The 15,589-nt window shown below is 33.9% G+C and overlaps 1 non-coding gene across 1 annotated transcript; it reads left to right on the plus strand.

The window, feature by feature from the left end:
* The first annotated feature begins 10,367 nt into the window (after positions 1–10,367).
* Positions 10,368–10,439, plus strand: TRNAP-AGG (transfer RNA proline (anticodon AGG)). Its single transcript has one exon. It is a non-coding gene; the product is annotated as a tRNA-Pro (tRNA).
* The last annotated feature ends 5,150 nt before the right edge of the window (positions 10,440–15,589 follow it).

The raw sequence follows: 15,589 nt of genomic DNA on the forward strand, positions 1-15,589 counted from the left end.
TACAGGCTGCCCTGAATTCGCAATTGTTTGTATTGTACTGCAACTAACGATGGGTAATTCGGTAGTACAGCAATAACAGCTTGCGTAAATGAGACGTCATCAGGAGAATTTGTATTATGTGCCAAGGCCACATCGTCTACCAATTAAACGGTAACTGTGATTCCTTAAAGACTAGTTTGTGCTAAGACTGATAATTAGCCTCCGATGTTTCTGAAAACGTTTTGTAGTTATAGCTTAAGGTAGCATTGGATTAAGCGCTGGGTCATATTATGTCGTTGTAGTTGCATAATTTTCCGAATGCCAACGGAAGATTTTCGATATTAACGATTGTTTTTAACCCCGAAGGGCCTTGTTCTTGATGCTTGATCTAAATTCTTGATAACTTCTTAAATAGCTGCTGTTAAGGTTTCTCCTTCAGGCAATTGCATCATTTTTTCTCCATGTTATGTGGGACCGTCTCATATACGGTAATAAGACCAATAAGTTCATCCATGAATTTGTCTAAGACTTTTATTTGTTAGATTACGTAATTATCTTCTCTATAAAGGGAGAAAAAGAAGAATTGCACCTCTTATATCGATATATCAGAGATTTCAGGAGCATTCTGGAGAAGTGAGTGTTATTGGACTCATGTTTTGCTTGAACCACATTAGTCAATCGGCCTCTGACGGAGCTGAAGACTTTAATCTTATCAATTCAAGCCGACTCTTTACCAGTCCCTCTGCTAATATATTTCAGCAGTTACTGTTTGTTCCACTAGACTTCTCACAATTCTATCAAAATCGGTGTAATCCAAATACAATCGTTTTGAATTGCATGAATGAAGATAATTCATGGAATTCAAAATGTTGTCAAACTCCAATCAAAAGTATTTACAGTTACTGTATTTTTAAATACAAAGCATGTTTTATTCCTGGTTGATTAAAGTATGTCTCGTAGAGGAAGATTTTACTTATAAGCTAGATTTCCCTTTCCGGTTTTATACTGATCATCAGCGATATGTCCAGGTAATAGCTTAAGTGTTATGGATGGGATCATTCAACATACATAAAGGGCTGATCAGATTTGAAAATGTTAAGAATGCTAAGAAGAAATCGAGGATCCCCCCCTCCCTCATTTCACCGGTTATTTACCCCTCCCACACTCTAGAGCAGCGTTTCCCAACTTTTTTATATCATGCCCCACCTCAACGCCTCAAAGATTTTGATGCCCCCCCCCCAGCATAATAGTTAGCCAAGTTCTGAAAAAGTATAACATAAATATATACTTTAAATAAAAAAGGAACAAAGGTAAAACTGTTTTTAATTTGACTTTCTTCAATGAATATAAATTTTATATTATACTTTGTATATTATAAAACATAAATCGAACTGAACTCGGGAAAATAAAATCCAAGTCAATGCGATCCTTGAGCTTGATGTCGGCTGCAAAGAGTTTTTATTTCAGGTGCTAATTTAGTCATTTTTAATCTCAAATCCCCATGGTTTGTGATATCCAGATGATTTCTTTTTTTCAGTAGCAAGTCATTTACTGCACTAAAGCCACATCCAACTAAATATGACGACCGGAAGGGCAACAGTAATTTTTTTTGATACTGTATTTATGTTGACTGCTGTACTAGTGATGTTAGCTTTTTATCTCGGAAAGTCAGGGTTGCAACATCGACAATTTATCGACGACAATGGTGAGTTTTTTCGGTATATTGGTGATGAAGTAACGCATGCAACGTCATTTTTTAATTGCCCCCAAAATATTCAAATTGCTCCCCTGTGGAGCGTACACCCCATGTTGGGAAACACTACTCTAGAGCATATCAGATATTGCGATTTTTTTTTCTTCTACAAAATGCCTTAAGATGGCCTTGTTACTACCTTATTTTTCCAGAAATGAGTGGACGGACTATTTGCTTCACGTAGATTTTTCTCACCCTACCTAACAAGATCCCTTCAGTTTCAACTCTGAGAAAATCCGTTGTAGGTTCAATAGAGAAATTCTTACAAATAAATTTTCTTCACTGGTTATTTCGAAATGAAATCGTTTCTAATAGTTATTTTGAAGAATCCTCACCTTTTTGTTTTTTCTTCTTCTTGCATCTTTGACTAGGAGTTATGGTAGAATACCGATTTTGAGTGATGTAGCATTTTAAAATGAATTAATGTGACGAAACCAAAAAAATTTACAGGACAGTCACTATTAATCTTATGCATTATTAAACAGTTTCTCACGATATTCATTTCAAATATGCACACATAACAGTGCTGTTTTAAGGAGAGTACGTTCATAAGCGGTCAATATTAGAAAAGGAAACAAGGAAAAAAAAAAAAAGGACTACAGTGAGATATCAATAATGAATCCAAAGGGCTGCAGCTATTATATGCATCATTATAAGAGCACTTTTGAAAAAATAGATTTCTGTAAAACGAAAATCCAGCCAAAGATTATAAACATATAAACAGAGTTGATCAACCCGTAAAGTTCAGTAAGTTATGTACGAAAATTTAGAATTTTTCAATATTTTAGCTATTTTTATTTTATTTTATTTATTTATTTTTTTTTACGGTTCATACACTGTATAATGAGGATAAGAAATCTAGGTAGAACTACTGATTCAACATACACCCAAGAATTCTGTTTGGAGCTTCTATTCCCAGCACAGCACTTGGCTATTATAAATCTATTCTATTTGTTATCTATTATATAAAATATAATAAAATGATAAAAATATTTATATACATTTTATTTTAAAATAATTCGTGTTTTATTTTTGATATAAAGATATTCAAGTACACCATTTATTTCTTATTATATTTCTGATAGAATAGGGGTGTCAGGGTTAATTTTTTATTGCATGTCGAGCTGAAACATTAAATAACGTTATAGTATTGCACCCTATCTGAAAAAATATATATTTGGGTTGAATGAGATAGCATTTTTATGAATTTTGTAGTTTCATGCAGAAATTACTAGATTAAGCAACATAGGAAGAATAACTTCTTTCGATAGGTCTTTTCTAAAATATTCCATTTTAAAAGTCTTTTAAGTTGGAAACTGCTACAACCGCAACTTTTATTGTGTTCATATATGTAGATTTTGCAACTTTTATTCTGACGTCACAACGAAGTCCGTGGTTTCGATACCACGCAAGAAACTATCCCATTGAAGATTATCCTCTATAGTAATATTTATTTTTTATGTAACTGTTTTGCGCCGAGGAAGTGAAACATTGTTTTAAGTCCCCCATAAGGCTGCTAATCACTTCGGGCCACAAGAACTTTAAACGTTAAGATATGTGGCAACTGTCACCATCCGGTTTTGCTCCCGGCTATCAAGGGCGTCTAACTTTCTGCCGTAGACGCCAGGAAAGATGGCGTGACATTGGCCAGTCAGCTGCTCTACAATGTGAAGCCAGCCAGCGCGCGCGCTCACACACACACACACACACACTAAGGGGGGGGGAAGAAAGCGAGACACTTCTTTCTTTGTTGAGGGTGGACAAAGCAAAGACTTCTGTTGTCGGGGGAGGGGGGAATCGACTCTTGCTGTCACTGAGGTGCAGGATAGGAGCTATTTCTACATTACTACTTGATTACTAGCTTTCCGCGCACACCGACTACGGGTCGGCGACTCTGTTGTGTTTGACAGCCAACCGACATTCTAATTGGCTACACAAGGGGTAATGGGGCATGAGAAAAGTGGCCGTGGTTCTGCAGTACTCAGGAAATACACGGTGTCCGGTGATTACGCTGAGACAATTCCCGAATTATACAATAGTGCCTTATGGCAGGCGAAACCTGCTCTGGCAGACAATTCTCTTTTCCCCCCATCGCATTCGCTGATGAACTTTGACCTCTAGCCTTTCGTCAGCTACCAGGTATAAAGAAACCTGCTACTCTTTTGTTACCATGGTAACATACCAACGTCTTACCTGAGAGAGAGAAGAGAGATGATTTCGGTTGAGCGAAATAATCAACCATTGTCAGTTAAACCGATATTGGTTGTTTTTAAATACTTCTTTCTTCATTCGTAAAGAGTTTCTAATGGTCCTTTATATAGAGAGCAATGTGGCAAATGACTTTTATCGCCCACTGTGAAATTTTCACCCTACTTATTACAGGCTGAAGTGGTGGTTTGCAAATATGTTGCATATTTAGTCTCTATAGCAGGTTTTTCCCAGGTTATATAACCGGAATCTTTTTGCTTCCTTAACAGTATCGGAGATATACAAAGAAAAATCCTCCTCTAATGGATTTCAATGGGATTAAAGGGTTTAGTTGGTTGGCATCCGATTTCACCATTCCTCATTAATACCACAAATTAATTCATTTTTGTGGCATGTTATTATTAAAAATATATTTTCTCCCCCATGTCATAGATCGACTAAGTCTGAAATTAGCTCAGAAAAAAGTCTTTTAGTTAGTAGCTAAAACTGATTTTTTTTCTTCTTTTTTTAAGTTATCCGACACGATTGGCCTAGCGGATAGCATCGCCACTCTCCAAGCAGAGGGCTGTGGGTTCGACTATCATGTAGATACGAATGTTTGCGAAAGTGATTATTACGTGAGAGATGATCTTCGTCGTCTAGGATGAGACCGTGACCACTTTGCTTATTCAGCAAATAGCGTTTATTGAACTTCAGTAAGACCTCAAGTGGGTTGAAAAAGTTCCATGTTTGACCTGTACAGCAATGTTTTCGGATTGATTTAACCTTAGACTACCTAACTGCAATACGTTTACAACCTTTCGTGGGCGGAATTCACATTATAAAAGAAAAATAAATAAATCCTAAGCGTCACTAAGGTTACCATGAGGATATGCACTCCACCAATGAAGACATTGCGGTATTAGAAATTCTCATATGACTACAACTACTAAACACAAGATAATTGATTTATTAAGAACACGGTTAGTTTACGAAATATCAAGGAGCAAAATTACAAATAAAATATCTAGTTTTCAAATTACCGGTTGTAATCATGTGAACGTTTCTATATATATATATAGTTTCTATACATATATCCATGTATCGGCAAAATTTATATTATCACATGCACATACACGTCGCTTGTTATAAATGACAGTACTCTGTGATCTGTTTGTATTTTGATCTAATCTAATTATCAAGATTTTCTGATAAGTCTTCTTAGAAATATATGTACAGTATATATATATATATTTCAAAAAATAGATTTAATGACTCCAAGACGGAGATAACATATAAAGATTTTAATGATAAATACTACTAGTTTCGGCATATAGCAGCCTTCTTCAGGTATTTATAAAGGAAAGGAATACTAATAAACATTGAATTATTTAAATAAACAAACTGGAAATTACAGGTACAAATTGCCTCACATAATCGATACATAAAAACGTTGTATTTTTTCAAGTTGTTCCAACTGGCGTGCCATTGTTTGTTGCAATTGTGCGTGCAAGTTCACGTGAACGCCAATATTGAATAACTGCAGCATGGCTATCTGGGATGTTATAACTTAAATTATTATTTAAGTGGATCGGGTTCAGTAGGATTTCCCTTGATTCTACGATTTTTCTTTCAAACTCATCTTCACAGCGAAAAATATTTTCTGATCTATTCCAGCATACAGAGTGGCTTTGTTGGTCATTGTATGCTGTATGCTCATCTTCACAGCGAAAAATATTTTCTGATCTATTCCAGCATACAGAGTGGCTTTGTTGGTCATTGTATGCTGTATGCTGGAATAGATCAGAAAATATTTTTCGCTGTGAAGATGAGTTTGAAAGAAAAATCGTAGAATCAAGGGAAATCCTACTGAACCCGATCCACTTAAATAATAATTTAAGTTATAACATCCCAGATAGCCATGCTGCAGTTATTCAATATTGGCGTTCACGTGAACTTGCACGCACAATTGCAACAAACAATGGCACGCCAGTTGGAACAACTTGAAAAAATACGTTTTTATGTATCGATTATCATATTTTTTATTAGTGAGGCAATTTGTACCTGTAATTTCCAGTTTGTTTATTTAAATAATTCATTGTTTATTAGTATTCCTTTCCTTTATAAATACCTGAAGAAGGCTGCTATATGCCGAAACTAGTAGTATTTATCATTAAAATCTTTATATGTTATCTCGGTCTTGGAGTCATTAAATCTATTTTTTGAAATGTATAACAACCGAGTAAAAACTAATCGCCATATATATATATAATATGTTTGGGATTTAATTTATTCATTTTTTTCTTAATTAGTAGCAGTGGCGCACCCAGATGGGAGATCAGGGGGGCTTGGCTCCCCCAAAGAAAATGAGAAAAAACACTAGAAAAATTTCCAAAAATCTTTTCCTAATTAAAATTCATTTTTTTCTTTATGTTGTGTCGTGTCTTCTATTTCTACACTACTTATGAATTAGCGATCATTGCAGATGCTCAGTCATAGGTCGTATGCGATGCGTAGTGTGTATTCTCAAATCGTCTACTCAACTACCCCCCCCCCCCAGATTAAATCTTTGGTGCGCGACTGATTAGTAGCGAAACCTACATGATAAAATGCATATCATATTTTGATTTTAGTAAATATTTTTAAATATATTTAAAATATAATTGTAATTATAATAATATAATTAATTTAATCAAGAAAATTAAAATATTTTGAAATTATTTAAAAAAAATGAATTCTTATAATACACCATAATAAGTTTAGCAAAATAATTTTATGTAATGCAGTCGTTTTTAGTTGCTTCGCTATGCGGTGAGATGCGGTGATCGATTCGTTCAATCCAATATACTCTTGGAGGGTAATGGATGGCAATGCTGTAGCCAATGAAGTTCTAACTGAGGCTCGGCTATTGCTGTTACCCTCCTGCCATGATCAGAGCTTTAATTGCTCATAACACCCTATCCCTACACTGTCCTCTACAGATAACGGGGAAGATGAAAAGCATTCTTGCTTCGCCCCTTTAAGCCAGTCCTTATAAGGACTATAAGGACTGCTTCGCTATGCCAGAAGATAACAATTTACATTATTATGCATGGTAATTAATAAATATTTCTCTCTGATTTTTACATTTTACAAATATTTCTGTATATTCGCTCTGTTTTAAAGTAAAAACGAAACATCAACCACTTTTTTTTTTTCTGAATACTTAATCCAACTACGAAAGCTTCAGAAGGTTTGAAAAACCAAAATCGGAATCACGTTCTCATAGAAGAAGGTAGGTGAGGTGGGGGAAGAGGAGTAGGAGTATAAGTTTACATTAGCGTACACGTCATCAGCGGAGGTGAACTGAACTAGTAGAATTGACCGCTGTTTCCGGCGGGAGTCCAGTATTAGCCTTCATCAGAAAAGCAAACATGAGAACAATAGAAGTGGACAGACACATGTTTCAACGTGGATGGCTATTAATAGAGTAAATTGTGCACAGCTCTCCAAGAGCTCAGTAGACCAATAAACAATCAAAAGCTATCTGACCACGGCCCTGCTCCGCTGGGCAGAGACACACAGCATCTTCAAGACATGTTCGTTCGCAGTTATACGTGAATGAGGAGGATATCAAAATCCAGAAGGCCTTTTACGATTTCTATTATTTTGGTCACGCCCGTCAGAGACCCACTTTTCTGCTGAGTTCATACACATATTTGACTGTGGGGTAGTTTCGCCAGGTAGTTTGAATAATAACAAAAAAGAACATAATAGTGCTATTAGGTACGCCAGTTTTTCGACTTAAACAGGGAAGTTATATCATTACTTCCTCTTAGTTGATTTTGCTGCTCATTTCTTTTTAGTTCCTTTCTTCTTTCTTCGCTTTATGAACGCTATAAGAATAGTGTAAAGATAAAATTCATCATCAGAGTGAAAACACCCGTAATGTGCTCCTTTGTTGAGACAATTATGGATTTACAATAAGTCGTGGGGAAAATATGGACAAAAGAATTTCTCTCTGTCCACAAGTATTATCATCAAGGGAAAAAATAAAAAAAAAAGGCAGGAAACTAAAATACTCCGAAATAGGTCATTTAGAAACAGGAAACGCATCTACATATTCGCATTTCGTAGTAACTATTCTAGGCAAAGGATGCATTTAATTATCATGACATTTTAATACAAGGAGACGCCTCAGTGGCGTAGTGGTTTCGCTAGGTGTCGGTTTGTAGCAAACGTCTGCATTTGTGTCCAGTCATAGATAAGATGTGTTTTAAAAGAAACTTCTATCCTTTTTTTTTTTTTTTTTTCCCAACAAAGGCTCAGTGTATTTATCTTTAGTAACATATTTTCCTTCTCGGAAAGTTTAGATTTTCTTCCCCAAAACAGGGAAATATTTGAGGGAGGAAAAACCGACGCTGTCAAGTTATCAACCGATCAGCAAATGACTAGAAATGGTACGGGACATGACAAGACTATTATAATGACTATAACAATGGATTCTATAAGAATAAATGAAAATAAGACATTTTAATACTTAGAGCTCGTTATGTATTTTCCTCTTGCTTAAGCGGTGAGGACCGGAAAATTGGAGAGGAATTTACATCCGTGCAGTTAATGTCAGATAACACGATAGCCTCTGATGTTGTATCTGAAACCAAGCATTGCAAAATGTAAGAGTTAGTTGATTTTTTTTTTTAGGCCATTCATAGAATCATAGCTATTCCTAACATTGGCTTGTTAGAATGTAAAGATGTTTACCCTTCGACTGGAAAGATCGCAATTCGAATTGAGTTTTGGACGTAAAGGCGTTTTTCGAGTGAAGGCAAGTTATCCAGAATCATAAGGAAGTGGTTTTGGACTCACTGAGAGAATTCACGTGATCATAGGCGTAATGCACTTGCCTCATAACATTAATTTCTGAGGTTTCTTTCGATGGAGACCATTAAGTTCTGTATAAGTCCATTAAATCCATGTTGACTGTTCAGAAATCTTATAGAGCCTGCCCATTTCATTTAGACCGCAATGCTCATCAATCCTTTTTTTTTTTTTTTTTTTTTAATTATTGAAAACACGGTTGTCATAGATCCTCCAGCCGGTGAAATGTGACTGCCTGTTAATTACCATAGTAAAAAAATCAAGACTAGCAAACGAAATCAAATCTAATTCTGATCTCAGAGAGTAGTACACACTCAATAATTATTAGTACCAATTATGTTTGCCGGATATTACACCATCTATCATGGTAACTCTGAATTAGTGGCACGGACAGCTGTTGTTGAAAGATGCTGTATTTCTGAAAATGTATTTAATGCGCATGTGCAAAATGAATATTGTGGCTAATGTAGTTAGTTTCATCTAAAAGTAGTATTGCTTATGAGAGTGATAATCGGTTTCAGTATACGATTTTCAAAGAGATGGAATAGGCAGAAAAAGTTGGGTTGGATTAGTTTGTTAGAATTAAGGATGAAGCAACTAAGCCTATGAACCTAGTATACTATGTCAGTTAATTGAGCGTGTTCTGGAGATTGGATTCCATGTTTGGCTAGATGAAAAATCCCAGTTTCCTGGAGTGCAACCATCTGACCTCGATATGAGACCGGTTAAGTCATCTTCAGTTAAAAAATCCCTCATATTAGCCTGTGCCAGACGCGATTTGAACTCAGTCTTTAGAAAAGAAGACTCTTTCTGGTAGTCTTTGAGAAGGCGCTCTATTATAAAGAACCGGAGCATCTTTGCAACGAGTTCTGTCCTCAGGATGAAGCTCCAGTTCTTTTTACCAGAGCGCCTTCGCGATTATTCTGCTCAACACACTTTTGGTCGTTCTGGTTCAATCTCATCTGAATCACGATAGTTGTGTTGCCACTTTGTAGTAACAAGTTTGATGATCTTCAAGTACCGTTAAACAGATTGATTAATAGCAAACGGCTCCAACTCTAATAAAGATAAACTCTCGCTTAGTCTATTTGAATCATTTTATTTATTTCTACACTGCACTGAACAAGAAGTGTTAAAAGGTTATGTTACGGCTTTATCTCCAATTATCTACTCACTGTATGCTGTCCGGGTATAAATATACGATCAGTATTCTTAAAAGAAAAATAGACTAGTATGTTTGTTTGCGTGCTTGTTAAGAAAAAGAAGTGTGCGTGAATTTTCCAGTAAAAATGCTATTATGGTTTACTGTAGCCATTTTTCCTTCCTGTCCATGAATTTTCATTATTGTTCGTAATGTTGTCGAATGAGACATTTTCAGCCAGTGATTAGCATTTGTCTCGATCAGTGGTTGGCAACAGCGACTTTTATATAAACATTTCACTTTTTTATTTGACACGGGTATATTTTTATGTACAGTTTTGTTATTGATCCTTAATTTCTTAATTTAATAACATTGAAAGTAACAAAATTATATCTATTGGATTAGCGCAAAAATATATTTTAATGATTAATCTAAACTTATTTATCTGGCTCGTTGGTCTAGGGGTATGATTCTCGCTTAGGGTGCGAGAGGTCCCGGGTTCAAATCCCGGACGAGCCCTTTTTTTTTCGCCCTCTAAATCAAATACCTTAGCATAGAATTTGTATCCTTTTTTATGTAGATCTCAATCTCAAATTTTAATACTTTTAAGTAAGAAGAATTTTTATTTTACAGATTTCAATGGACATTATTAATCTGTTTTTATCTTTAATCCTGTTATTACTCTCCAAATCGAAGAGAACTCAAGGCAAGTAATCCGTGAATATCTACCTTTCTTGTTGTTCCATTTCTGACAGCGTACTGACAAGTCATCTCTTGCATTTATCTCACTTATCCCTTTCCTATTAAACTTTTCTTCCAGCTGTATTTTCAAACACTAAAGTAGGTGAATATTCAAAGAGAAATATCAATTACTTTTTTCCCTTTATTGAACCCATTATTTCAAACTGTTGTATAATGCTCTCTAGGAAGTGTTTAGACGATTCTTCATTTTCAAAAATAATTCAATGAATTATTTTATATATATATATATATATATATATATATATATAGGTATATATATATATATATATATATATAGGTATCACAATCGAAGAAGTATATAAAAAATTACAGAAACTTAAAATTGTACTAACAGAACAAGTATAAAAAACAGTAGCGTGTTTGAAAAAAATGCAAGTATGAGTTCCAAACAAACGAATACTGTATTCGTTTGTTTGGAATATATTAAATATATCTTGTCATCTTTTCTCTCGGTAATAGTCGTTAAACCTTTTTTTATAATATTCCAACCGAGTAAAAATGAATTTTGAAAAAAAAAAAATATATATATATATATATAAAAGTATATATATATATATATAAGTATATATTATATATATACATACCGTGTTTTAGAGAGTGCTTTAGACTAGGCAATTCTGTGTAAATTATGTGCTATTATACAAATTGCTGATAGAAGGAACGTCATGCTCTTTCCATTGAGGGGGGGGGGATGTGTTAGAAAAGAATACGTCAAAAGAAAGATGGGAGATTATAGAAGAAAGGTAGTAAGTGATTGCAATCTTTGTCCTTTCAGGTACTATCGATTGTAAGTCTCCTCTAGGATGGAATCGCTATATATGTGTGTAAATTAGTGCAAACGCTTTTTTTTTGAATAATAATAATAAAGGACTTATAAATATGGAATATATATTTTATTCTCTGAAGTAATTCATTTCACTTGATTAAAGGATCGAAACTTGATTAAAGCACCATACATAAGTAAATGTTTTGAAGGAAGCATCCACGTATTTGCATTTGTTGTGACTATCAACATTTTGATCAAAAGAAACAAAAGGTAAACTTCTAAGTAGGGTTCTTGTATCGTGTCATTATTAATGAATATATTAGTAATGATGCCATGAAACCCAGAAACATAGGTCCAAAAAACTTTTTTTTTTTCTTCTTTACTTCTTGATGTTTGTAACGTATTTTTTTTTCACCTCATCGATTAGATTTAAAACGGTCCAATTTAAACAGTTTGGAAGTTATTCGACAAAGTATATTGAGATCAGAACGGATAAAACGATTTAGTTTAATCTTCGCATTTTGCGAAAAGCCTAAAACGCGATGGATCGTCTTCATTGAAAAGTTGTCACACTTATTCTATGTTATTTCTCAGTCAGCTTTTAAAAGAAAGGTTCCATGACTGGTATCCACACACACACACACACACACAGTCGTTATTGTATTCTAACGAATCACGTTAGCTTTTTTTCTTCTTTTTTTTTTAAGACAGATATTTGCTTCTTCTTTATGTTGAAGATCAATGATCATAAACTCATACTACCCAAACTCCCTGGGGTAAATGACTTTCGTTTATAAATGCAGTTGGAACCGTGAACAAAACTGTTGGCGCTGTCCACATCAAACTCCTGCTACTCCATTAGCAGCCCCCACAGTGATAATTTAGGATGGAAAACTACTAGTGTGTCCTCAAGTTCTCCCATAGTATTTTTCCATCATCCATTCTTTAAAAACATCTTATTTTATTTTAAAAAATAAACAAATAAATTAATTTAGAGTTAATTTTAAGCGAAAAATTCTTAATGAACAGATGAATAATAATAATAATAATAAAAGAAAAAACAACGAAGTAGGTGGGTACAGTTGTAATTTGACTTCCTAGCCTTGAATCCTATTTAGCAATGAGAGGCACAGTTATTAATACCATAATAATTTAAAACTAGTAAGTATACTTCAGGGAGACTACAATCTGAAGAGTAAAACTAAGCACTAAAACCAATAATAGTAATAACAATAATAATAATAGTAATTAATAATAATAACAATTAATCATAATAATGCTTTGTCCTAATCAAAAATCTTATAGTTTCTGTTTTTAAAATGTTTTCATATAACATTCCTCTACTTTTAGTAGAGAAATAATTAATATAATACTAGAAGTATTATATTAAATAATTAATTCGATTTTTGCGAAGTATTTTCATTGTTGTAATCGCTGCTGGCAGAACAAACAGGAGGATGTGAAAATCTCGCAGCAGATTTGAGTTTGATTATCCACACTTTAATTGCTTATAATAGAATTGTTCTGAGTAGTACACTGCATCATTTATTGCTTGTTATAAATGTATTAACTGTTATTGCCTACTACAAAGAAATATAAAGTGGTTAATTCCGGATGTTTGTTAATTCATAAACTAAACTTGCTATTATGCTAATCACATAAAATCATACGATTATCTGTACTCCTCCATCATAATTATACAAGTTCCTTTTGTGAAGACGATGATCGTAATATATTCTTCGAGATGAGATGAATAACTGCCGCTATCTTTATTACATTCGTTGCAAACAGTGTTTTTGCAATGTCACACTTGGTGGCGCCATCTACTTTTTTTTTTTGTATCAAGTGGCATAATGCTGTTTGGGAATCTAAGATTGAGATCGAAATACGCAGAGAATACATATAAGTGAAAAAAAAAAAAAAAAAAAAAAGAAGACAGACCCATTCATCTGCCTCCACTCATCCTCAACACGTTGAATATATATTAGTAGAGTGCATTTGTCGACTTGGCTCGATTTGTATTCCTCTACACAAACTTATTGACAGCATGACTTACGGCACAGTGAACTAATGACGCATGAATTTTACTTAACAAGAACCCCACTCTCTCTTTTTCCCCCAAATAAGGCCGCTTCCACTAGTTTTACACCCTTTACGATGCATGTGTAGCAACCGCCTATGTTATCTGAATTTCTATCTCCGCTAATAATAGTCAGCTAAGACCAAGCTACGCCCAGAACTCCATAAGTTATAACTTTTCTTTCCTTCACTTTGACTGCCTGCCGAGAATGACTCAGCAGTCTTGCTATCAGCGCCTCTAAAGAGGATTAAGTAACCACCCTAAACGAATACACTTCTTAATTCATTAATTATCAAAAATCAAAAAAAAAAAAAGAAAAAAAAAAGCAAAACAAAATGTTCTACATTAGACGAAGAAACTTAACCGTTGCCATAGCAACGCGCAGACTTTTATAGTGATGAACATGAATGTTTCGTTTTTTAGGGAGAGTTGATTTATGTATTATTATTTTTTTAAATTAAAACAAAATATTTTATTTGATAGTACATTGGACAGTTACTATGAGACGAAAAGACTCACGGTTGCTATAGCAATGCGGGATAAATTCGCAGACGTTAACATTATAGCAATGAACAAGAATCTTTAGTTCTTAGGGAGGGCTTATTTATTTATTTATTTATTATTTAAAGGAAAAGGTCTACCAAATGAAAGCAATACTTTTATCGTGCTGTAGAAATGAAATACTCCTGTAGGCTGGACGAATAATATCGAATGCAATAGTGGATAAATGCCACTTTGTTATTAAATAAGAGTGGGCTATTATCATGATACAGTGATAAGTTTCTTGTTAAACTGATAATGGGAAAAGTTCGTTATAAGTACAGATGGTGAAGGTTCGATTACAAATGGGAGGTGAAATATCGCGTGACGCTAGCCTATTATTCATTATTCAGGCTCGAGTTGGATCTATTTAACTTCGTCACACGAACGTTTAATAACTTGCAAGCGAGAAATAAAGTTAGAGAAATGAAAAACAGTTCGTTGGATCGATTGTAGTTTATGTAGGTTACAACAGCATGCCACCAACAATAAGAAACTCAATACGATTAATGCGTGTCGAAAAGATGTTATATTGTCGATCCGGAAGTAATGAAGATGCACTCCAAATCGTCTTTGAACTGTTAATTGAACTTAAAAGAGAATAAAGAACAGCGAGGCGACCAATCAATGTGGTGAGGATGATATAAGCGATTCGGAGAAGAGGTGATATCTTCTCCTCCTCAAGCGCGCGCGCACACACATGCGCGTAACTACTAGAGATGACAAACTTGGATGAATGCAATGTTTTTGAAATGCATATAAATTTTGTCGTCCTCACGAAATAAACAGATACAAATAAATAAAGAAAAATAAATAAATGATGGACTCACATTTCTTTTAAATACACGTCACTCGTGCTTCTTTCTTCTGTTGATTTGTTTTTTTCCCAGTTATTATTTACTTATTTTTTTATTTTAAAGATTTGATTATACCATTATTTCTCTCTATTTTCTACTCTCTTTCTTTCTCGGTGTGTTTTATCTGTTTTTATTTCTGCAAGAAAGTTATTTATAATTAAATTTACAAATACAGCATTAAAAGTGGAATTATTTTATAATTGTTCAGTTAGATTGTAACAATATTTTACGATGCAATGCATTTTTTTTTAAATAATTCATGCGATCAGTAAAAATATTTTTATGCCGATCGCTAGAAGAATATTAGCAATTCACAGACATAACCCACTGGACTCATAGCTTTAGCTGCTTCTATTGCAATTCAAATAACCCATACGATAAACATATTTCGAAATCAGTCAAAACATGGTTTCTGTTCGTACTGTATTCCAAACTTTTTTATTTTATTTTATTTTTAAATGAATTTTTAAAAGCAATATATATATATATATATATATATATATATATATATATATATATATATATATTGCTTTTTTTTGAGGTCTCTAATACATTGCAGTATATACATCTTCTAGTGAGATGTGCTTTACATTATGGGAAAATACTAAGAATAGTGATCAGATCTTTATCCACCTTTACAATGAGTTGCCCTGGTGTTGTATCA

The sequence above is a fragment of the Typopeltis vanoorti genome, chromosome 8 (genome assembly GCF_054136105.1).
Source record: "Typopeltis vanoorti isolate ZY-2024b chromosome 8, IOZ_Tvanoo_1.0, whole genome shotgun sequence".
Taxonomy (NCBI): domain Eukaryota; kingdom Metazoa; phylum Arthropoda; class Arachnida; order Uropygi; family Thelyphonidae; genus Typopeltis; species Typopeltis vanoorti.